The sequence below is a fragment of the Bos grunniens genome, chromosome 24 (genome assembly GCF_055505025.1).
Source record: "Bos grunniens cultivar Pamir isolate PY7600 chromosome 24, Bosgru_T2T1.0, whole genome shotgun sequence".
In the NCBI taxonomy this organism is placed as follows: Eukaryota; Metazoa; Chordata; class Mammalia; order Artiodactyla; family Bovidae; genus Bos; species Bos grunniens.
The window spans coordinates 11,202,476-11,229,085 of NC_141188.1; positions in this window are offsets into that span (position 1 = coordinate 11,202,476).

The following is a 26,610-nucleotide window of genomic DNA, read 5'->3' on the forward strand; positions in this document are numbered from 1 at the left end:
CACCACTTGTTAAAGAGATTGTCTTTAATCCATTGTATATTCTTGCCTCCTTTGTCAAAGATAAGGTGTCCATATGTGCGTGGATTTATCTCTGGGCTGTCTATTTTGTTCCATTGATCTATATTTCTGTCTTTGTGCCAGTACCATACTGTCTTGATGACTGTGGCTTTGTAGTAGAGCCTGAAGTCAGGTAGGTTGATTCCTCCAGTTCCATTCTTCTTTCTCAAGATTGCTTTGGCTATTCGAGGTTTTTTGTATTTCCATACAAATTGTGAAATTATTTGTTCAATTTTATTTATCCTTTCAAAGAACCAGCTTTTGGCTTTGTGGATTTTTGCTATGGTCTCTTTTGTTTCTTTTGCATTTATTTCTGCTCTAATTTTTAAGATTTCTTTCCTTCTACTAACCCTGGGGTTCTTCATTTCTTCCTTTTCTAGTTACTTTAGGTGTAGAGTTAGGTGTTTGGCATCACTGACTCAATGGACGTGAGCTTGAGCAAGCTCCGGGAGATGGTGAAGGACAGGGAAGCCTGGTGTGCTGCAGTCCATAGGTCACAAAGAGTCAGACAGGACTGAACGACTGAACAACATAGTGATTCAAAAATTAAGAAATAAATCTTTACAGATGTAGCTAGGATCTGATTCTTATTTGTATTTCCTTCTTATCACTAAGGTAGTTTATCATCTGAAATGGGTATAAATAATTCATGTAATTTTAAGAAAACTTTTGCTACCAAGATATATATCTAAAATGCATAATTATTGTTTTGTGTGTTCAAATATTTGCATTGACATAGGTTAAACATAAACTTATAATTATTTAATTTTAGGCTTTTGAACTTCCTGTATAATATTACATATAGTATTTTTAATGCTGTTTAATTTACTGTTTTAAAAATGATAAGCAACACTTTGTTTATAGTTTCCCTAGAAAGACTGGATAATAGCTACTCAGATGCTGTTCAGATCAGATCAGATCAGTTGCTCAGTCGTGTCTGACTCTTTGAGACCCCATGAATCACAGCACTTCAGGCCTCCCTGTCCATCACCAACTCCCGGAGTTCACTTAGACTCACGTCCATCGAGTCAGTGATGCCATCCAGCCATCTCATCCTCTGTCGTCCCCTTCTCCTCTTACCCCCAATCCCTCCCAGCACCAGAGTCTTTTCCAATGAGTCAACTCTTCTCATCAGGTGGCCAAAGTATTGGAGTTTCAGCTTCAGCATCAGTCCTTCCAAAGAACACTCAGGGCTGATCTTCAGAATGGACTGGTTGGATCTCCTTGCAGTCCATGGGACTCTCAAGAGTCTTCTCCAACACCACACTTCAAAAGCATCAATTTTTAGGTGCTCAGCTTTCTTTACAGTCCAACTCTCACATCCATACACGACCACTGGAAAAACCATAGCCTTGACTAGATGGACCATTCTTGGCAAAGTAATGTCTCTGCTTTTGAATATACTATCTAGGTTGGTCATACTTTCCTTCCAAGGAGTAAGCATCTTTTAATTTCATGGCCGCAGTCACCTATATCATGTTACTTGTTGAAATTAGAAGGTAAGGAATATCTTGCTAAGATAAATTAAATCTTCACCATTAAGCAGGAAGTAAATAAATTAACATGTTGGTTCATCACTTTAGTTGGAGAGTATTTTCTCAGGCCAGCTAATTTATTTTGCATATGAAAGGACTGAAATAATACATCAAGGATTCTTTCATTAAAAGCAAACAATTTTAAAAGTGAAATTGAACATTTTTAAAAAATTCTTTGTGAAGTTGTATAGCAATTCTCATATGTTACTTGTTTCTCTCATTGCTGTATTTAATATCATGATTTATATTTTACTTCCAGTAAATTAAATTTTAATAGCTAATATCTTTTAAAATAACTGGCTCTTGCAAACCTCAAGAAGGGTTCTGCTGCATTCATTCAGACTTAATGGCTCTACCTATGTTTTATGGGTGCGAGTTTAGAACACCATCTCTTTGATTGTAGTGATTATGCTGCTTTTAATGTAATACTCAAGACAGTTTCCAAGACCCTTAAGTCCTTGGACTATGATAAAATCAAGTGAATGAATGAAGTCACTTTGACTAACTGGGCAATTTCTGAAGAGGCTAAGACATATTGAATACACAAACGTGAAACTACCAATTAACATGCTATCTTCGTTCATATATAAACTGTTTTTTCTTTGAAAATCTCTTAATTAAATGATAAAGTAGGAGATGCTCTGTCTTCCAAAAAAGTGATAAAATTAAATATATATGAGATGTCGAAACAAAATTGAAACGTTTGAATAATGTTGTCATTTCACCACGCAGGTGACTGTAAATGTTTAAGTACATACATATAAAGGTATTTTTATTTTCCTTTATTTATTTATTTTTGCCCATGCCATGCATTATGCAGGGGACCTTAGTTCTCTGACCAGTGATCGAACCCACACTCCATGCAATGGGGGCAAGGAGTCTTAACCACTGGACCGGAAGGGAAGTCCTAAAGGTATTTTTTAATTTTACAAAAGTTTTGAAAATTACAGCAACAAAAATAATACATGAATAAATACTTAACAAGAGGCTACAGGTCCCTTTTATCACCAAAGCTGCACTTGCTGAATTGTTCACCTTTTCAAGCTTTCTTGCTGATTTTTGGAGTGCTATTAATATATTTAAAAGCTATTATTTCTGAAAAAGTCAGAATACTAATAATTATTGCAACTTGCTCCTATTTGTCTTAAATATCAGCACTCTGATTAATTAAAGCTAAAACTGTGATGACTTTTTGCCTGTAGTTACCTATGACTTAAAGTCATCTATTTGCTTAATGAACAATCTCCTTTGGAAACTGACTGTTTAAATTTAGGCCCCCACTTCTGAAACTGACAAGGATTCTCTTAAACTCAAACTATCGATAATGCTTCCCAGACAAAGGCTAAATCACATAAAAGACCTGCTTCCTTGGTGTATGACTCAAAATACACAACACTTGAGAAGTGTGATGCTCCAAGGACAAAGACTTAATTGGTATTCCATTTTTTTAATTATGGCTACACCACAAGAGCTGGTCTATTTCAAGCTGACACTATGAAAGATGATATCAACTTCACCTCAAAGGTGCAAATGAGAATTCCTTTGTCATCTTGAGTGCTGGATTCCTATAGGAAGTGGTTCTCTGTATCTGGTCACTTTATATTCCTCTGGAATTTCACTTCCGTGTAAAGAAGTTGGGTTTGGAGATCAATGTTTGTTTTGAATTCTCTTTACTTGCTTCTAATGAGTTTCTTTCTGGGAGAATTAATAGGACCTCTTCCTCATGAATCTCACGAAGAGTTCCTCAAACTCCCTAGACTTTGATGGTGTTGCATCTGATTCTTCTTCTGCATGTTGTTTAAACCTATTCAGGATTTTCCTTACTCCCTCTTCAACATTTTGTGATGTTTCTCTGTACCATCTTGAATGAGTAGTTGTTGTGTTAGTAACTCGGTCGTTTCTGACTCTTTGCAACCCCATGGACTGTAACCCACCAAGCTCCTCTATCCATTGGATTCTCCAGGCAAGAATACTTCAGTGGGTTGCCATTTCCTTCTCCAGGGGATCATCCCAATGCAGGGATTGAACCTGGGTCTCCCGAATTGCAGAAAGATTCTTTATCATCTGAGACACTGGGGGAAGCCTGAATAAGTAGAATGTTACACAAATTCTAACTAGTTATATATCAGGCATTACAGATTCTCTGCCCTTCACAACTCCAGTTATTTTCATTCCTATCTTTCTTTAAAAAAATGGAAATGGTAACAAAAAACACTATAATGTAACATTGTCTTCTCTTTTTGTATACTATGCTTGCCATATTCCTCTTGAATTTTCAAATACAGTTACTATATTGTCACACAACAGAAAAAGCCTCATTATTATTCATGTTTACAATAACACTAAGTAGGTACTATTTTTCTGAAATCCATCCATATATTACTTTTTTGGAGTCTCTAAGCAGAATTTGATTCAAAGCTGTTAAATTAAGTATCAAACAGTTATAGGAAGTAATGATTCATATGCATTTCTGTCCCTCACAATCTTTTCTTAGTATAATATACATTTAGACGTTTGGTTAATTTTTACTAATGAAGAGGTCAGACAAATAAAAACACTTTTCTGTTTTAGAAATGTACTTTAGTATAATTTACCATGCTGATGTCTTGGTTTCCCTAGAAACTGTTAAAATGAAGTCGTTTTTAATGTAAGGGAAAGAAAATGAGGACATTACTTTGTACTTTAAAGATAAATGGCCTCTCATAAACATATATATTTTAGTGATAAGTGAACTTTATAATCCTATTTAGAAGAAATTATTTAAGATTGACTTTAAACTTTCATTAAGATCAATATTTCTTCAAACATTATCAGTCTGTGGGGGAGGCAAACCTATGGCCTGATGCTGAGAGACAAGAATTGTTGTTTAGTCTCTAAGTCATGCCCATCCCTTTGTGACCTCCTGGACTGTAGCCCACCAGGCTCCTCTGTCCATGGGATTTCCCAGGAAGAATACTGGAGTGGGTTGCCATTTCCTTCTCCAGGGCATCTTTCTGAACCAGGGATCGAACCCACATCTCCTGCACTGGCAGGGAGATGCTTTACCACTCAGCCACTTGGGAAGCCCAAGAGAGAAGAATGTAGACAGGTAAAGGGCACAGTGCCAGGAACCCACAGTGGGTACAGCTCTGCTGGAAATAATCCCAGGCCAGAAAGGACCAGCTTCTGTGCCCCCTTATGCTCTGGAGGAGTCAGCTCTAATTGCAGCTGCAATTGTTCTCCTAATCTTCTTGCTCCTGATCCCAACTCAGAACCTTGGGAAGAACCCTGGTAAGAACTTTCTCCTGTGTACCCATCACTGCCAAGGTCCTGAGGAGCTTAATAAACTCCTATGCTTGATAAATTGAGCTAGAAACTGTGGGTGAGGTCCTGTTGATTCTGATGCCCCAAGCGGTGTGTCCTGGCATTGCAAGAAGGTGAGGGAATGGGGATAGAAAAGAATGAAGAAATCAACCTTCTTCTCTCCTGTGTCCACTGCATGTATCGAAGCCTAAAAGTCTGCCTAGGATGGGACAGGGAGAAGGGTAGGAGGAGAGAGAAGTTTTGTTGAGCAGGTTTTCATGTTACTAGCTTCATCAATACCTTCATTCACTCAGCAAATATTTATGGAGTACCTAGGATGTCACAGACACTCTTGCAAGGCACTGGGGATATAGAAGCAAATAAAAAGCCAATATGCCTGTTCCCCTGGAACAGCATTCTAGTTGAATAAGAGAGACAATAAACTGTGAAGAAATACAAAACAGAGCAGGGGAATAAAGATGCCATGAACTTGCTATTACTCAGACAGGTCAGGAAATACCTCTCTGAGCAAGAAGGCTGATATTGGAGAAGAAAACTAAATGAAGTCAAGCCTAAATAAATCAGAATGTTAGGATGACTATCAGAGTCTGACTTTTATCATCTTTGAACACCTAGAAAATCGATGGGACTTATCCTGTGATTTCTTTCAAGGGCAGGAAGAAACTGACAAAATGATTTTAACAGGGTGTGCTGGGAAAGAGTAAAATTATTTTCTACATACAATTTATATAGTGAGGCTTATTCAATAAAACTGCTACATTTATTTAACACACACACATCATCATAAAAGAAGCCATCCTGTTTTTAAACATGGACTGTGAAAAATATTCTGCTGAGAGGCTTTTTAAATATCTTTTTTATGACATGTATAAAATAAGTATAAAATATTTAATAATACTGCTCTGATCAAGTTTGCATGCATTTTATGAATATACACTGTGTACTTGAGAGACTGCAAGGAGATCAGACCAATCAGTCTTAAAGGAAATTGACCCTGAATATTCATGCATTGGAGAAGGAAATGGCAACCCACTCCGGTGTTCTTGCCTGGAGAATCCCAGGGAGGGGGGAGCCTGGTGGGCTGCCGTCTCTGGGGTCACACAGAGTCAGACACGACTGAAGTGACTTAGCAGCAGCAGCAGCATTCATTGAAAGGACTGCTGCTGAAGCTGAAGCTCCAATACTGTGGCCACCTGATGCGAAGAACTTGCTCATTGCGAAAGACCCTGGTGCTGGGAAAAATTGAGAGCAGGAGGAGAAAGAGGTGACAAAAGATGAGATGATTGGATGGCATCAACAACTCAATGGACATGAGTTTGAGCAAACTCAGAGACAGTGGAGGACAGAGGAGGCTGGCGTGCTGCAGTCCATGGAGTTTCAAAGGGTTGGACGTGACTTAGGGACTCAACAACAAAAACAAAAATGACTTTGCACTTATAGTGTGTTCAGTACTCTGGAAGATCCTATGGGTAAATAAATATGCATGCTTTCAGGAAACATCTTTAATAAGGGGCACATTTAATGGAAAAACCTAGATGCTTTCATTTATTCTACAATAATTTTTTGAATGTCAAGGATCCTAGAGTAAGATGACACAAAAATCATGTGGGGAAGTAAAAGCTTCATTTCAGAGTGATAATGTCTCCAACTTCTAGCAATTAGCAGATAATATATATGTTATGGGCACTTCAGTCCTTCATCAGAAAGGAAAAAAAAAAACAAGAAATAATACAATAGGTGAGGAATTCGAGATTAATTCAGAGCTCTGAGCTTCTACAAAGAGATTGTCTTAATATTTACTAAGGAAACAGAGAGGAATGTCAGATTTGTAACTCTGATAAGTGAGGATTGTGTTCTTAACCCTTTATGAGGCTACAGTACAAAGACTAAGATATAGACAGTCTCTGCCTTTACAAATCTTAACCATATTAAAATGACAGAGGAAGCATGGCACAGGGTAGTGACTATAAACCTGAGCTCTGTAGCCAGGCTTTCTATGATAACATCTTAGTTGCTCCATCTACTGATTCAGGGCCTCAAAGTGGTTGCTCATGATAGTTCCCATTTCTTAGTGTTATTATGAGGAATAACTGTGTTAATTCTTGGAAATGCCTGAGAATATGTACAGAATATGGTCAATGTTTGCTAAATATTAGCTGCTGCTGCTGCTAACTCGCTTCAGTCGTGTCCGACTCTGTTCGACCCCATAGACAGCAGCCCACCAGGCTCCGCCGTCCCTGGGATTCTCCAGGCAAGAACACTGGAGTGGGTTGCCATTTCCTTCTCCAATGAATGAAAGTGAAAAGTGAAAGTGAAGTCGCTCAGTCATGTCCGACTCTTCGTGACCCTATGGACTGCAGCCCACCAGGCTCCTCCGCTCATGGGGTTTTCCAGGCAAGAGCACTGGAGTGGGGTGCCATTGCCTTCTCCCAAATATTAGCTAGCAAAAATAATTGATAGGATAATTTAAAGGATTGTGATACATTTTGTTCTAATGATATATAATTAATGATAAGTGCTATAGCTGAAATAATTTGTGATGAAAAGTTCACAAAATTCAGGAAAGGAGGTTTTCTTTGTGAAGCTGCAGGAATAAAACACAAAAGCTAGTCCAACTTGTTGGAATAAAATAGAGAATAAAGAGTAATGACGACCTGTAGGATTTCCTTGGCGGTCAAGGGGTTAGGACTCCATGTTTCCACTGCAGGGGGTAAGGGTTTGATCCTTTGTTGGAGAACTAAGAAGACTCTTGAGAGTCTCTTGGACTACAGGGAGATCAAACTAGTCAACTCTAAAGGAAATCAACCCTGAATATTCATTGGAAGAACTGTTGCTGAAGCTGAAGCTCCGATAATTTGGCTACATGATGCAAAGAGCTGATTCATTGGAAAAGACCCTGATGCTGGGAAAGATTGAGGGCAGGAAGAGAAGGAGGCAACAGAGGATGAGATGGTTACATGGCATCACTGACTCAATGGACATGAGTTTGAGCAAATTCAGGGAGATAGTGGAGGACAGCACAGCCTGGTGTACTGTAGTCCATGGGGTTGCAAATTGTTGGACAGGACTTAGTAACTGAACACCAACAACAAAAATGAGGAAATAAGATCCCATGTGCTGGGCTGCCAGCCAAAAAAAAAAAAAAAGCAAACAAATAATAACAACCTCAACTGTTATGGACTGAACTGTGCCCACCGCCACCCCCCCCCAAATTTGTATGTTGTAGCTCTAACCCTCATTGCCTTAAAATGTGACTGTATTTGGAGGTAATTACCTTAAAGCAGTAATTTCCTTAAAGTGAGGCCCTGGAGGGGGTGGGGGGTTTAATTCAATCTGACTGGTGTCCTGATAAGAAGTGGTCCTTAGGACAAAGAGAAATAGACCGGACGCACACAGAGAGAGGACTCTGAGGACACAATGAGAAAGCCACCTCTGTACACCAAGGAGAGAGAGCTCCAGAGACAGCAAACCTGCTGACACATGAATTTGGAACTTCCAGCCTCCAGAACTGTGGGAAAATAGATTTATTTCATTTGAGCTACTCAGACTGCAGTATTTTGTTATGGCAGCCCTAGAGGACTAAGATGTCAATAATAAAAAGAACAGTAAATCCTTCCTCTATTGATGTGAGCCTCTTTCTTTCTCTCAGATACTGGCAAAGACAAAACCAAAAGTAATATCTTAGTTAATTCCCCTGTTGCTGTTCTGGTAAAGAAGTAACATGGGTAACTGGGAGAGAACCTCTCTAAGTTCTGGATTCCAAGGGAGATCATTTAAGCTAAAGCCAGAGGTAATGCAGTGGTAAAGAATCCGCCTTTCTAATGCAGGAGACGCAGGATACACAGGTTCGATCCCTGAGTCAGGAAAATCCCCTGGAGAAGGAAGTGGTACCCCACTCTAGTAGTCTTGCAGAAAATTCCATCAACAGAGAAACCTGGTGGGCTACAGTCCACCAGGGGTTGCAAAGAGTTGGACACAACTGAGAACTCACTCAAAATTCATTGAGAGAGTTAAGTAGGACCAGTCAAGTGAGGAGGGAGATGAAGGCAAGATAGACAGGTAGACAAAATACAGATCTGGTGGTGTGAGGCATGAAATGGGTCTGCTCAACAATAGAAGAAAACCAGTTTTGTGACTAAAGTTTAGTGAGGCAATGGAGGGTAGAATGAATGGGATGAAGCTAAAAGGCAGGGAAGACTACATACATATACATAGTTTTTATAAATATAAACATAAAACTATTAATAGTATATATACCAGATGCTTGACAAATGGTAGTTATCATACTAGTTTTATTATTTATCTAAAAAACTCGAAGAATATTTTATTTTTTCAATCTGTAAAACAAGATTAAAATATCAGACAGAAAACATTAATGTTATAGAAATTAGATAAAGACTTCTATTAAAAATATTAGTCATAGATTATGTAACTATAATAATTTTTTTAAATCTACTTTTGGAGTGCTTTTTAAATCAATCTTTTTTTTTTCTCTCAGAGGAAATATAACTGATGACTCATATAGCAGATATTTATTTTAACAGCGTAAGTTAAAGCACAAGATTTGATTAGAAGATTTTCTAACCATAACAATATTTTATATAAGAATAGAAACCCTGATGGCTCAGATGATAAAGAATCTGCCTGCAATGTGGGAAACCTGGGTTTGACTTCCGGGTTGGAAGATGCCCCTGGAGAAGGAAACGGCAACCCACTCCAGTATTCTTACCTGGAGAATCCCATGGACGGAGGAGCCTGGTGGTCTGCCATCCATGTGGTTGCAAAGAGTGGACATGACGGAGCGACTAAGCATAGCACAACAGAAATAAAATATATAATTCAATGAACCTAGAGCCAAACAGAATTTTTGTGCTGCTTCATTTTACTGACATGAATATGGCTTAAGAATTTGAATTAATATCACAATATTAATAATTATATTTATCAATTATAGTTATAACTATAATTAGTTATACATAAAATTGTTAATTATACCGAACATTAATTATAAGGCCAACAATGATAAAAATCACTGATTACAGTAAAACATATTTATATTATGCACTGAGAATATTTGTTTCAGTTTACTTTTCTTGTTTTGACAGGATTCCAATCTTTATAACTTTAAAATTATTACTTATAATTTTATAATTATAATGTTTAAATAAACTTTTAAATTATAAAATTATGAGTATGTAATTATAATTTGGTCAAAAGTAGTATAAAGTTTATTTTTTTCCTTGAATTATGAGCAATAAAATCTTCTATTTGAATAGACTTTAAATAAAGCGTGTATATATTTTTTCAATGCATTAGAAAACTGAATGAAATATCTGAAAATGGATAACAGAAAAAAATAATTTTGATGAAGCAATACAGAATGAAGTTGAAACAAATTGTGTCTCTGCTATTTATTGAAAATTCTGAATCAGTTATTATGAATTCCTAGATAATTAATCCATATGGTAGAAAATGCAAAAGCATTCAGTAAAAAACTATATCTAATCACACTGCTAAATTACCCATAGTACAAAGTACGTGGGTTGAAACAGGAGATTGAGAGGGTGGTCATGGATATCTTGTAGCTGGAGGATCTACTCACTTTTGAGAAATGGACTCCTCATTGTAGCAGCTTCCAAAGCTATTAACGATCTCATTATGCACAGTCTCAACTTGCACACCCACAAACTGCAGTGTGTCTAGAGAAGGTGATGTTTGCTTTTACAGCAATGGTGGCTCATAGTAAAACTGGCATTTCATCTCTTTTTTCTATCACATACTGAGAATTATATTCACTACAATATGCTAAATATTCATATGATTGGTACATTCTAATTGAGTTGAGTTAGTTAGAATTGCTAATAGAAAAATATGCCATAATATATTTAAGAAAAAGTACAATAACCTGTTATAAGATAAAATCAGGAACATTAAAATATTGTAGAGTTTATTTGAGCAAATTTTGATTCCAGTTGGGCAGTGCCAAACCAGGAGTGGTTGGGAATGCTGGGACAGGAGCATTTTACGGGCTTTTGTAAGGCAGATACAGAATCAGCACAAGTCCAAGGGGCCGGTTTATAACTTGTTATCTTTCACTTTCGCTTTCTCCAATTTGTGTACAAGAGTTCCCTCTAGTTTAGGTTTTGGTTTGCTTCCTAGGATACTAAGACATTAGAGCTACTTCTAAAGGAAACTTGTTGTTTAGTCACTAAGTTGTGTCCAACTCTTTGTGGCACGATAGGCTGCAGCATACCAGGCTCCTCTGTCCTCCACCATCTCCTGGAGCTTGCTCAAATTCATGTCCATTGAGTCGGTGATGCCATCCAACCATCTCATCCTCTGTCACCCTCTTCTCCTGCCCTCGATCTTTCCCAGCATCAGGGTCTTTTCAAATGAGTCAGCTCTTCCCATCAGGTGGCCAAAGTATTGGGCCTTCAGCATTACTCCTTCCAATGAATATTCAGGGTTGATTTTCTTTAGGACAGACTGGTTTGATCTCCTTGCAGTCCCAGGAACTCTCCAGAGTCTTCTCCAGCACCACATTTTGAAAGTATCAATTCTTCGGCACTCAGCCTTCTTTATGGTCCAGCTCTCACATTTGTATATGAAAATCTTAAATATCCAGTTTTTAGGGTTCATTAGAAGTTCAAATTAAAGACTGAAATAAAGAAGCAAAAAAAAAAATGTGTGAAGAGGAAGACACAACTAGTTTTACAAAGATAACAGATTTACAGTCTTGGAGTCAACCCGTGGAGTCTCTAAAAAGAGGCAGCCAATTGGCTATGGTTCTACCTGGTTATTTTCAAGCTCTGTCTATCTTATTCAGACAGAATGTCTAACTGGCTTCTGGGCTTACTTCAAGTGCCCTTTAAATACTGAAAGTGATGACATTCTGTAATTATTTTCTCATTTCAGCCCAGTGATACTCAAAATTTTCACTCTTCTGAACTCAATTCCAAACCTAGTTTTCACAACTTTTGGAAAAAGACTAAAGGGAATTCTCAGACCAGGGATGGTAGTGCTTGCTTTCCTTGTAGTATGCCTGCTGTGGTTCTGGGCTGCGGTGATTAATTTTAGAGAATTTTCAGTTCCTCATTCTGTCTTCTTTCTCAAAGATCAAAGTATTTATGCCGTTCATTTAAAAAATACTGGTTTCCTTTGTGCCTAGTAGCTACTATGCAAATCCATGCAAATGTAAATTTAGCTTGTAGTCTTTCGGTAATGCCCTTTCTCATTTCTCCTTGTATTTTTCAGGAAGAAAAAAGAAAGCCCATTTCTATTTGTGCAGTGCTCAGTTCTTTGCTCTATTGTTCTTTCCCTCTGATCATCACTGTTAAGTGATGTTGGAAGTAATTACATCCCACTCTCTTTTGGCCAGAAAGCAGTTTTCAGATAGAGAACAGCTTGAAAAACATTCCCCATTACACAGTAACTGTGTCCCAATGATCCCCTCTGTGCGACAGTATTAGGTTTTTTCTCCCTAAGCCTGGCTAGGGCAGCTCGGACCATCTAGTTAATCATTTCATGCCCATTTACATGTTAGCCACAGAAATACTGTCTTATCCCACACTTCACATCCTGAATCAACCCCCAGCCCCTTGAAACCCCTTTAGATCACGTTACTCTGTCCCCACTCTAAACTGCTCTGCTGCTTATGGCTGGGGACATTACATTTTACACCCAGAGATACACTTACAAGTGTGTAAGATATTTGTGTTAATGATAGCCCCAAGCCCTTTGGAATAAGAGCCACATTTCAAAGATCAGCATGTTTCCTGGAGCTGAGCTATTTGTAAAGTGTTTTTCACAGAATGTCACTTAATGCATTTTAAATTGAATTTAATTGTACCTAGGAAGCATGGCGCTTTTAAAATCACTCATGAGGAAATAAACTTTAGAAGTAGGTTAATAAATGAAATGCCCAAGGCAGTGTTAATTTCCCCTTTTCTCAGGCCCTGTGCAAACTCTGCTCTGAATCATATTTGCTTGTGCTTGCCTGTTTAGTTATTTGTTTTCCCTGCTGGACAATGAATTTCTTGAGGACATGGGGCTGTGATCTTGATTTCTTTCTCTCTCTTTTCTCCTTCATATCTTTATTCCACACGCTGACACATTGCCTAGATACATTTGGCGTTAAGTGCTTCTTGAATGAATGATTAATTTAAATCTTAAGCATGAGTCTAAATATTTAAGTTCTCTCTGTGATCCCATCTGTCATGCCTTTGTCTACAATTGAGAGAAGAACCAGTCAGTAGCAGCCTTTATTTAAAAACAGGATGCATCTTTGCTTCTCTCCTCACCGAGATAACCTGAGTGCGAAAACCTGGCAAATGATAAATTGAAAAAGGGGTGGTCTTCTTCGTCTTTCTCCTGAGCTTATGGATTCAAGTGATAACAATGGAAATATATGGGAAGTTCTATTTTTCTCTAAATCTCCTTTACTCTGCTTGGGTGCTTTTATATCTTCTTGAGGGAGAACAGATTACCAATCACCCCACTTTTTTCTTTCGCTGTGGAACAAATGCTTATAGAATTCCGACTGTGGGCTAGCTGTTACGTGAAACATCAGGGCAGCAGCCCAATTATAAACCAAAGGATGATGTCCTCTACTGTCACAGAGAGTATGGGTCAGTGATAAGCCACACATTCTATCAGGTCATCGCATTATATCAACAAATATTAATTCTTTAAAGAATTAAAAATATCCGTCCTTTACAAGATGAAGTAACTGAGTCCAAAAGTGTCTAAGACTAGACTCTGGCAAAATACCCAGGTCCTCTGGTTTGACCTTTAACTAGTGCAGCTCCTATTTTTTTTGTTACACAGCATAGCTCCAATCTCTTACTTGTTTTCCTTAGAAACTGTCCTAGTCTCTCGCCAGTTTTACTTTTCTATAGTTGGACTAGTTTACGTGTATGAGTTGGCTCTTCCCTACCATCTCTCCTTCCCTCCTTCAATAATGCTCTGAACGCCTACCCTAATAGACATTTGAGATACAGAAATGAGTCAAAACAAACACACAAAATACACAAACAGTTTAGTGAGTACAAGGAGTTTTTAAAAAATCTACCTCAGTAGATACTACAATAGACCCATATTATACGGGTCAGAAGAAACATAATGCTGCTGCTGCTGCTGCTAAGTCGCTTCAGTCGTGTCCGACTCTGGGCACCCCATAGACGGCAGCCCATCAGGCTCCCCCGTCTCTGGGGTTCTCCAGGCAACAACACTGGAGTGGGTTGCCATTTCCTTCTCCAATGCATGAAAGTGAAAAGTGAAAGTGAAGTCGCTCAGTCGTGTCCTACTCTTCGCAACTCCATGGACTGCAGCCTACCAGGCTCCTCCGCCCATGGGATTTTCCAGGCAAGAGTACTGGAGTGGGGTTCCATTGCCTTCTCCAGAAGAAACATAATAGACCCATGTTAAATGGGTCAAAGGACAAAAGAAACATTAGCCAATACTAAACTAATTTGAAAAAGGTAGTCACAGTAACTCTACTCAGAAGCAATGAATGAATGGATGCCATATGCATTCAGTACTTGGTCTTATGCTCAGTGCTCACCCAGTTCTGTGCTATTGGTATTGGGATTCTCATTTACTTCATGAGAACCTTGAGGCTGCAGAGATCTTGTGTAGTTCACTAATTTCAGCAACATTTGCAATAAGCGTAACAACAATACCTCAGACATCACTGATTTCCCTAGTTCTCCAGCTTACAGATGGCAGATCTTGAATTTCTCCACCTGCATAATCACTTGAGCCAATTTCTTATAATAAATCTCTTTTTCTTATAAATTCTCTCCAGATGCATGCAAATATTGCCTCATTTCCACCATGCTATTGGATAAGAGGCACTAGCAATTAATTCGATGAAAAAGGAAATAACAAAAGATGAAGATATTAAACTACCATTCTCTCCTTGAAGTTAAATTTACGGTTTTTACTGCTCCTTTTTTTTTTTTTTGCAGTCATTCTCAACCAGAATAAAATATTTCCTACTTTTTCAAGTATACTGACAACATTGTGGCAAATACCCATAATTCTTTGAAAACTTTAACAAAATCTTCAAACAACCATTCCATAACATCTCTGCTCTCAAATTCTCTACATCTGTTCAAAAATGACACCAGGCAACTGCTGTCCCAGCTAGAAATAACCTTTCTGTTATTTTTTCCAAAACAATTCTGCCTCTCATTTCTATAGATCTTTAGCTACATATTTATCCTCTCGTTTGTAACTTGGATTGAAGTAAAAATAACTGAGTATTCTATTTCACATTCTATGCAAAAATTCTTTATCTTCTTTATGGCATGGTGAAAGAAAAAATCTTTACAGATTTCTTTGAAAATTTCATCATTGAGAAAGAACCAGAGGGAGGTTCAAGATGGAGGGGACATGTGTATAACTATGACTGATTCATGCTGATGTATGGCAGAGACCAACACAACATTTTAAAGCAATTGTCCTTCAATTAAAAATAAATTTAAAAGAATTTAAAAATCTAAAAAACAAAAGATACTAGATTTACTTATACTTTTCTCCTGTTTTCTCACTCCACCATGTCCCCACCCTCCAATTTCCCCTCAGAGTTGAACTTTCTACAATAGAGAACAAACAGACTATAAGGAGACAATTCAGTGATTGTGAATGTAGTTCCCCAACTTCTGTCAATTCTCACTTCAAAGAACACCTCTCATCTGTCTCTACGCATTTCATTGGCTGCCCTCTATAAGATTTCCTCAAGCAAACACACTAATATCTTTTCTGCCTTTCAAATAAAGTCCTAATGCCTTGAGTTTCTATTCAAACATCTCTTCAAATCCGCATCAATTTGTATTTCTGATTTAAAGGCATCTTTCGCTCAAGCTGTATTCTTCTGTTTCCTTTCCTTTTTCATTCTTTCTCAATGGAAAAATCTTTTTGCTTCACATTTGCATGGCATTTATCTCTTTGCATATGCTTTCTCCTTCCATCTAGATTTGGGCAGGTACTCAGTCTTCATCACCTTTTTATCTCCCAGAAGGTCTTTCATTCTCATCCTAGTTAAGGACAATTATTAATAATATGGGGTTGTGGCTCTTGTATAAATAAAACAGAGACTTTAGAAATGAAGAAAGCTACCTTAAAAAGAAACAAAAACTTTCTATAGGCCATTCTCTAATGATTTATGATATTCACCCTGTGTTAAACTTAATGGAATTCCATGGTAGAAGAGAAAGAAGACAATCTCCAGAATGACAAAAATGCCCCATATTCTAATCACCCAAGTGTTCCTTGTGGCTCACCTGGTAAAGAATCTGCCTGCAATGTTGGAGACTGGGGTTTGATCCCTGGGTCAGGAAGATCCCCTGGAGAAGGGAAAGGCTACCCTCTCCAGTATGCTGGCCTGGAGAATTCCATAGACTGTATAGTCCATGGAGTTGCAAAGAGTTGGACATGACCTAGTGATTTTCATTAATTCACTCATATTAAGCATTTCTTATCAACTAGAACCAGTTGTCAATGATTATTTTTGGCATTTTATACTGGTTCTCTGAATAGTTAGGCTTACTTTGGCTGTGATAACAGAAATCTTGTCAATTCTAACAACAGATTAGAAGTCCATGTTTATTTGTTTTCCTTTATGAAGCTAGAAGTCTGGAAGTGGGCAAAGCTGAGAACACTGAGCCTTTCTTGGATATGCCTGCTGCAGCCACCATAACTAACTGCCATGTTCATGTTTCAGCAGAAAAAATGGAGAAAAACAAGAAAAACGTATGACACATACTTCATAAAAGAAGAAAGGACAAATTCACAGGTGTCTTCCATATATTTATGATGATTGTAATTACAAAATACAAACATCCCTAACTGCAAAGCAGGTTGGGGAATGTCATTCTTCAATGGATAGGTTGCTGTACTGAACAGAATCAGTTTTGTTAGTAAAGGGAGAAAAAGGTGAATGAATATTATATAGAATATTTTGCATAGGATAATTTTGTCCCTTTCCTTTTTAATTAAATTTACAGTTAAGTGGATAGACACCAATATACAAAATTCAAAGAGGGTCTTCAAGGTTATTAGAACTAACCAAAGTGCACCAATTTAGAAGCGTATTCCATTTTTATAGACTTAATTATTTTAGGGCAGTTTTGGAGTGTCAGCAAAATTGACTAGAAAGTACACAGAGTTCCCATAACACCCTCCCCACACACTAAACAAATTACACACAGTCCCCTCCCACCACTAACATCCTACATCCTGCTCTGGAGTGGTACTGTTTTTACAATTGATGAATCAACATTGACATAGTGTTGTCAACCAAAGTCCACGGTTACATCAGTGTTCATTCTTAGTGGTGTATATTGTGTGTTAGTCGCTCATTTGGGTCTGATTATTTTGTGACCCCATGGACTGTAGCCCACCAGGCTCCTCTGTCCATGGGATTCTCCTGATAAGAATACTGAAGTGGATTGCCATTTCCTTCTCCAAGTGGTATATATTCTATGGGTATAAATAAATAATGACATGTTTCCACCATTACGATATCTAACAGAGTAGTCTGACTGCCCTAAAGGTCCCCTGAACTCCTTTTATCCATCCTGCCCTCACATCAAATCACTGGAAATCCATTATCCTTTCAGTTTTGCCTTTTCCAGAATGTCACAGTCCTGGATTCATGCAGTACACTTTTTAGTTTGGGTTCTTTTTTTAGTAATATACACTTAAGGCTTTTCTGTCTTTTCATGGCTTGATAGTTCATTTCTTTTTAACACTGCATAATACTCCATTGCCTGAATGTACCAGAGTTTGTTCATCCATTCACCTACTGAAGAGCATCTTGGTTTCTTCCAGGTTTTGGCAATTTTGAATAAAGATGCTATAAACATCATGTGTAGGTTTTTATGCAGATACATGTTTTCACTCATTTGGTTATATGTCAAAGAGTCCACTTGTGGATCATAGGTTAAGGGTATATTGAGTTTTCTAAAAAATTGTCAGCTGATTCATCATATTTTAAATATAAATGTAGGGTACTTAAGCGGTATTATTATCTGATATCCATACAGGGATTAAGTAAAACTTCATCATCTAATTACTGATTGAGAATTTCTTGAGCTACATGAAAATTCAAATTGAATTGCTCCAGTTTAAGCTATAGTCTCATGACTCAAGAGCTTTCTAGACATTTTCTCATTAAAATACGGGTGTGAGATGTATCACCTCAGTATACTACATGTAGAGCCATCACAGAGACACAATTTTGCTCTTAGCTGTCTCAAATCGTATTTAGATAATACTGCTATAGAATGTATACTATATATTCCTTACAGTGGCTTGTTTCTCTATCACCCTGAAATTCTGCATTGTAAAGAATTTCATTGAATTATAAAAATAAAAGGAAAAACCCTATCAGTAAGAAATTATATGAAATAAATTTACACATGTAAGTAAATATATATGGGATATTTCTCACTGTTGTTAGAATGCAGTCAAATGCATTTGACTTCATGTTGCCAGAGTATATTGTCATGGGGAGAATAATGCACACTGATTCAAAGAATGTGTCAGCAGAAAATGTCCTGTTTAGAAATGAGCGCGACCACTGATGCATGCCCGGACATGTGTCAAGATGCAAGGTGTGGACTAGGGATGAAAGCCAGTGGAGATATTTATGGCTGCTTTGCTTGCACTTTCCTATCTCATTCCAGTGCTCTCATGTGTGGAATTATGAAGCCACAATGGCTTTTTAAAATACAGAAATATTCAGTCTAGTTACACGGTCAAAGTTTTTCACATCCTTTGCTGGAAGTTAAAAGTCATGACTTCTTTCTCAGTAGTACTCTGTGAATTCTTGTTGTTTTTCACTTGCTTTTCTAAATTTTTACAAAGTATTTTTCCATTATAAAAACACATAGTGGTTTACAATTCAGTTAATAATAGCATGGTGACTATAAGATTAGGTACTAAGATTGAATGTGTATTTTCAAGTAATTCATTTATATAACAAATATACACCATCATTTTTATGCAACACACATACTCCTATGCCCTGTGAATAACAATGAAAAAAAAAAGCATAGAGCTTAGCTTCAGGAAGACTTTAGTATCCTCGGAAGAAACCAGAAATTAACACATAGACATTAGGTGATGGACAGTAATGAGAATGCATAGGAAAGGCACTTACTGCGCCTGGGAGGAGAGTGGGGGAGTGTAAAGATTCACAAAGGCATCCTAAATGAGATATTCTAGCAGAAATATAACTAACATTAAATATGATACAATATTTTAGTCATTCTGAAAGCAGTATGGAACCTTGCAGTTTCTGTAATAAATAAATTTTGCAATTGGGTCCAAAGTACTTTTTATCATTGGAATGCTCAATTGTTTTCTAGGAAAATAAGAAATTAGAAAACATGAAATAAAGTTGCATTCAAATGATAAGAAATGTATATTTACAATTATAAAATTGTAAAATGTAGGCAAAAATTACCAAAAAAGTCTCAAATCTTTTTTTAATAGGTGGGAATTTTCTAAGAGTGCATGTAAAAGATGTGTACAATTGGAAGATGTATATAATTGGAAGAAGAAATTCAAAGCATATGTAAGTGAGTTAAAAGGAAATCTGCAATCTTCAGTTACTTCAGTGATCTATGCTACAGTTATTTCAGATACAAAGACTTCTAACAGGTGGTATTAGAACAGATATCATTATTAGAACAGAAGCTTTTTAATTTCAAGTCTCATCACAGAGCTCCCTACCCGACCCTTGTCATTATCTGCACTTATAAATGCACCCCCTGACTTATTGTCTGATAAGGTACATAATGGGCTTCTCAGGTGGTTCTTAGAAGAACATAATGGTTCTTCTAGCAGTAAAGAACCCACCTGCCAATGCAGGAGACATAAGAGACTAAGGTTCAATCCCTAAGTTGGGAAGATCCCCTGGAGGAGGGCATGGCAACCAACTCCAGTATTCTTGCCTGGACAGAGGAGCCTGGCAGGCTATAGTCTATAGGGTCACAAAGAGACTTGATTGAAGCAAGCTAGCAAGTGCCATGCAAGGTGCAAAACATGTACCTTGGATTTGTATAACATAAATAAATAAATAAAAGAGAGCAATTCTCTAATAGGACATGGACACAATATCATTTAAATAAACAGAGTGTATGCATTCTTCAGTTTGCGAAAATATTGAAAACATTTATATAAATAATCTTTCAAATTTATAACAGGTAAGTAGGTGAAGAGCAGAAGTACAAGTTTTCCATCTTGAGTTTTTGATACAGGGTTAGGGTTTCCCAGTAGTCATATATGGATGTGAAAGCTGAATCATAAAGAAGGCTGAGCACCAAAGAATTGATGCTTTTCAACTGTGATGCTGAAGAGACTCTTGAGAGTGCCTTGGACAACAAGGAGATCAAATCACTCAGTCCTAAAGAAGTCAACCCTGAATATTCATTAGAAGGACTGATGCTGAAACAGAAGCTCCAATACTTTGGTCACCTGATGTGAAGAACTGACTCACAGGAAAAGACTCTGATGCTGGGAAAGATTGAAGAAAAAAGGAGAAGGGGACAACAGGATAAGATGGTTAGATAGCATCATGGACTCAATGGACATGAATTCAAGCAAACTCCAGGAGACAGTGAAGGACAGGGGCGCCTAACGTGCTGCAGTCCACAGGGTCACAAGGAGTTCGACGAGACTCAGCGACTGAAAAACAACGACAAATGACATTATTTGATATCTTACTGATGCCAAGTTTTAATAGGGAACTGAATTCAGAAAGATGTTATTTACATTCATAATCCTGATAAAGCAAAGTATTACTGAAGAAGAAACTTATTTTAGCTCTAATTAAAGCTAAGCACAAACCAAATAACAAGTTCTAAAATTATACTTCTTGGGAAGCTAAATCTATGAGTACCTCTGTGATACAAATGAAATGCAGTTGCATGAATGTATGGTGACCTAGGTCTGGGAAGTCAATCAAATCAGAAACCCAGGTTGCATGTGCTTTGTCCTCATATTTCATTTTCTGAGAAAACATGACTTTTCTCACAAGACATTGAGTAATCTCTTTGCTCGTTATTTTCCTATATAAATTGAACAATAAATGATTTAAAGGTGATATCCCTGTTTACTAGAACATAGAGGATTAAAACTAACTCAATTCAGGCAATTTATTATGCAAGGGGTCATAATTTCGGAAGGACTAAATCTGAATTAGAGATAAATTTAGATAAATCCACTTCATCTCAACACAGCATTTCTATAAGCAAGCATTTGAAACCTGTGAGGAATTGTAATTTATATGACAAGCCCAAAACTATGACTTGGGTTCCTCTTAAAATGTCTTTGAAGATAGAAATCTGAATTAATTAACTAGGTGAAAGTATGACTCAAATAACATTTGAGTCAGCTCCTCTGTCTTCCGTAAAAGTTGGATCTAATAATGTTTCTTCCTATGTTTGAAAGATTAACCAGGCTTTATATTTCTTGGGAAATTAATCATTACACTTTTGTTGGATTTGGGTTTTATTTTTGTCTTTCAGGTGCATAAATCGCACAGCTTATTAGTCAGAGAAGCCTTTCATGTCTTTAATCAACTCTGAATTTGAAAATTCTGAAAATGAATCAGACTGGTAGGCCTACTTCTGAAGATCTTTAAAATATTCTCCCATAAGGAGGATAAGTGGAAAAGATGGTCACTTAGCAATGATGCCTTTAGAGAAACATGCCTTGCTGAAAAATGTGTGCCTTAGTACTTTGCAATGGTGTGATAAATAGCCTACTTTCACCAGAGATGTACCTTATGTCTGCAACCATGTCTAGAATATGAAAATGAAAGAGTGATGGCATTGCCAAACATTTGTCATCTTTAAGGTATTAACATATATTTCTAGAGCACCATTAAATAACCACACTTGAAATCTATCTAATTTACATACACACAAAACTGATAGCCACCTCTTGTGATGTTAAGTCGTTTAGATAAATCTTTTAAGTTAAAGAAAACAAATATAAAAAATATGAAAGTGAAAGCCTCTCAGTCTTGTCAGACACTTTGCAACACTGGATTGTAGCTGGCCAGGCTCCTCTGTCCATGGAATTCTCCAGGCCAGAATACTGGAGTGAGTAGCTGTTCCCTTCTCCAGGGGATCTTTCCAACCCAGGGATCGCACCCAGGTCTCCTCCATTGCAGGCGGATTCTTTACTATCTGAGCCACTAGGGAAGATACAGTTCACCTTAATTTTAGAATCAAGATTTGAATATCATATTTGTCTTTTACATGTTCTCTCAGCTTTTTAAATGTATTTTTAAATTCTATTTATTTTTTGCTGCATTGAATCGTCATTGCTGAACGCAGACTTTCTCTAGTTGTTGTGAGTGGGAACTATTCCTCATTGGAGGTGCGAACTTCTCACTGTGGTGGCTTCTCTTGTTGATTGGGATGCGGCCTCAGAAGTTGTGGTTGCTGCTGTTGCTGCTGCTGTTAAGTTGCTTCAGTCGTGTCCGACTCTGTGCGACCCCATAGACGGCAGGCCATGCAGGGGCTTAATTGCTCTGTGGCACGAGGGATCTTCCTGGACCAGGGATCGAACCCTTGGCAGAAGGATTCTTAACCACTGGACCATCAGGGAAATCCCAGCTTTTTTTTTTCAAATGGAGTTTAAAGTAATAGAAGTTTACATCTTAGAAAATGTCAACAGTAAACTCTCATGGTTTCTAAACAATCTCTATGGAGCTTTGGGAGTTAGACCAAAGTGCTCCTGAGGTGTAGGGAGTATGAGCATGTCAACCGAAAAATACTTCAGCCTGGTTTTAATCAGACAAGCGGCTCTTTCACAACAGGCAATTCCATAGCAAATATCAAACAAACAAATTTTCTATGCTTAAAAACTTGGCATAGTCTAGTCAGATCTAATCTCCATCTGGTTATACGATGGAATCACCGGGGAAATTTTTTGAAGTACTTATGCCTGACTCCCCACCCCTAGAGGTTCAAATGTAAATTATCTTGGCTGTAGCCCAGACATTAGTATACTTTTTCAGATAAAAAGATGTTTCTAATATGCAGTCAGGATTAAGAACGGATCTCATCGGAACTTCTTTATTTTTCAAGTAGGACCAGAGAGATCTCGATAGATAATAAAAATGTCACATACATAATACAACACAATCTGCATTCACATACACCTACTAATGGAAATAAAATGCACTTAGAAAATTTAAAAAAATAATAATAATTCAAGCCTGACATTTTACAAGGAGGCAAATTGGATCAGATAATGTAATTAGCCAGCAATAAATCTGACAGAAGGCAGAAAAAAGAAGCTACCTGATGATAGCCACATGGGAGGCTTTCACATATTGCAATTTATGACATTCTCCTTTATCTTGGGTTTATTGTCTTATCTCCTTGTCTTTTCTCCATCCGCACTCCTGGGACAAAAGGGCTGCTGGAAATCTTTTATAATTATTGCAGTAGTTCTAGCTCTAACATGAAGACAGGTGGGGTTTACGGGAGCAAAGAGGCAGTGCATTCTTCCAGACTGGACAGAGGAGTGTCCTTCTTCTCAGGAGCAAGCACAGTAGGTGCTCAGGAGCCTCCACAGGCATTCTTGCTGTTCAGCAGTAGCACTAAATCTGCTTTCTACCCACCCTCCAAGACATGCATGTGGGACGCTTCAGTGATCACTGCAATTTTCTGTGCATTAGAAGAGGTTTCAACTCTGAGTTCTTTTGACACGGTGGGCTCTGGTTCTGGGTTCCTGGAAGGTTACGTTGATGTTTGGAATAGAACGGGTCTTCTCAAACTCTACCGTGAATGAGAATCACACAGAGAGCTTGCTATAATGTGAATGCTGACTCAGAAGTTATGGGAAGGGGCCTGAGATTCTGTATTTCCAATCAAATCCCAACCTATGCCAATGTGATTGGATTGTGGATCATACTTTTTTATTTTTTACTGGAGCATAATTGATCAACCATGTCATGATCGTTTCAGGTATACACCAAGGTGATTCAGTTATAAATATATACATATTGGTTCTTTTTTCAAGTTCTTTTCCCATTTGGTTATTACAGAATATTGAGCAGTGTTCTCTGTGCTATACAGTAGGTCCTTGTTGGTTATTTACTTTAAAATAGAAGTGTGTCCTTTGACAGAGAAAATGCTTTCTTTGCAAGCAGTCCAAAGATGTGCCATGGCGTTGCAGCCTACATCCGGGTCTCTGCTCCAGTGCTGTTGCACTTACACAACAGGGTGTGCGTCCACACCTTCTGGGCTTTTTGCATCCTCCTCCTCAATGAAGAGTCTTCAGAGTTCCTGTGCAATAATTAAGCAGCATCTCTGGTTCCAGAGTCTCTTCATGGTCTGGCATTGGGACGTATGGAGCATGTGGCCAGTGGTTGCTGGTGACCACGTGAGATTGGCCAATTGAGTCCATGTCGAGGCTGTGCATTCAAGGGACAGACGCAGGCAGCATCTGCTCTGACAAAGCCCCTGAACACCTGCTAGATTTCTCTGTGGGGTGAGGAAGAGACCATCCTCCAGAAGGTGCCGGAAGAAGTGGAACTGTTACTTGAATGAGCAGTTCCAGCCCAGGGATGGCAGGCTGGCGTGTGCCAGGGATGGTGGCAGAGGCCACCTCACTCCTGGTGGACAGGCTAGTGTTTCTGCTCCATGTGTCTTATCAGTCATCTGTTCCACCTTTCCACCGTCAGAAGAAATGAAGGGTGCATGTTTGAAGGGAGCATTGGGGACTGCTTCTCTGTTCTCAAGGGTTCTCTCCCTCTTTTAGGTCTAAATGAAACTGGCAATAAAGGAACACATGTCAGGAACAAAGGTTGGGCTCTGGCGTGGCCAGAGTCAAAAAGGATAAACTTGAAGCCCCAGCGAACAAACCTGAGGGTTGCTATAGTAACCTTAAGAGTTGGGCCAGAGCTGGGACAGGGGCTCTTTCCTGGACTAAGGCTGAGGCAGATCCGGAGAAACAGCCCTCCTCTCCTCGTCCAGCTGAGCTGAGGGAAATACAGAGCAGAGGGGAGGATGAGAGTCCCTCCCAGTGCAGCCTCCACAAGGGCCTCAGGAAGGTAGGTGAGGGGACCTTTGATGTGCTCTGGGATCTGAGACTTGAGTAGGAAAGGAATGGGGTGCTAGAGCCTCCGGAAAAACCAAGCTTTGTGGTGAGTCAGTCATGCAGTCCTTAGCTTGCAGGGTGCACATGACCACTCTTTGTCCTTGCAGTGTAGTAGTCAAGCCAACAATCACGATTGCCTGGTGACATCTTCATCATTATACTGGCTTCCCAGGTGGTGCTAGTGGTAAAGAACTTGCCTGCCAATGCAGAGACATAAGAGACGTGGGCTTGATCCCTGCTTTGGGAAGATCCCATAGAGGAAGGCACGTCAACCCATTTTAGTTTTCTTGCCTGGAGAATCCCATGGGCAGAGGGGTCTGGTAGGCTATAGTCCATGGGGTCACAGAGAGTCGGACACAACTCAGGCGACTTAGCCCACACACACATACCTTTATACATATATATATGCCTACACACACACACACACTTATATATAGGGGCTTCCCTGGTGGCTCAGGTGGCAAAGTGTCTGCCTGCAATGTGGGAGACCCAGGTTCGAACCCTGGGTTGGGGAGAGCCCCTGGAGAAGGAAATGGCAACCCACCCCAGTATTCTTGCCTGGAAAATTCCATGGATGGAGGAGCCTGGTAGGCTACAGTCCATGGAATCACGAAGAGTCAGACGCAACTGAGCGACTTCACTTCCACTTTCACTTATATATATATATTATCCCCCCGCCTTTTAAGTCCCCCTACTCTCTCCCATTATTCCACTCCTCCCCCTCCCTTTTTCTTCCCATGGAATCAGTGCTGTGATCCAATGTCTTTCTCTCATGGAACAGGAGTTGAATCCTCTTATTTATTTACCTTCCTAACTTCTAGCCCAAAGAGTCTCTGAAATATTCTTGAGACACTTCAGTTACATATACAGAATAGAAACACTTATTTATTAGCTTGGAAATCTATGTGTAAGATACAAAAATGAAGAGAATGTCTCTATGTTTAAAAATATATTCTGTGTTCAGAAATAAAATATGTCAGGAGGTGCAGACCCTCTTCTGTACTTATTTACTGAAACTGCGCTTCCTCTAATACACTAAGTCATTGATGCGGCACCTAATACTTAACAATACCTAAAACTTTACAATAGAGGTCTCTATTATTTTTACCAGGATTGAGAATCTGAAAGAAAACATGGTGTATGGGTAGAAATCTGGGATTTCATTTGTAAAATAAGTAACAAAGAATCAGATCATAGGCAAAGGTCGGTGTACTCCATGTGAACTGGTGAACAATTACCAATTCCTTATGTAATTGTTGTTTAGTTGCTAAGTCATATCTGACTCTTTGTGACCCCATGGACTGTAGCCCACCAGGCTCCTCTATCCATGGGATTTCCCAGGCAAGAATACTGGAGTGGGGTGCCATTTTCTTCTCTAAATTCGTTCTGAGTCAGGATTTTTACAGAAGCTCTTCCACACTTTGTGCCTTTAATTATATGACCTTCTCTTTTTTTATTCCCCTTTACTGTTTATAGTAAAAAACATTAACTTCTACATCAAGGTCAGTTAGTTTTTAAAGGAGACCAAAGAGAAAAATTTTTATACTTACACAATGTTGAATTGATCATTTGTTAATTTGACTTT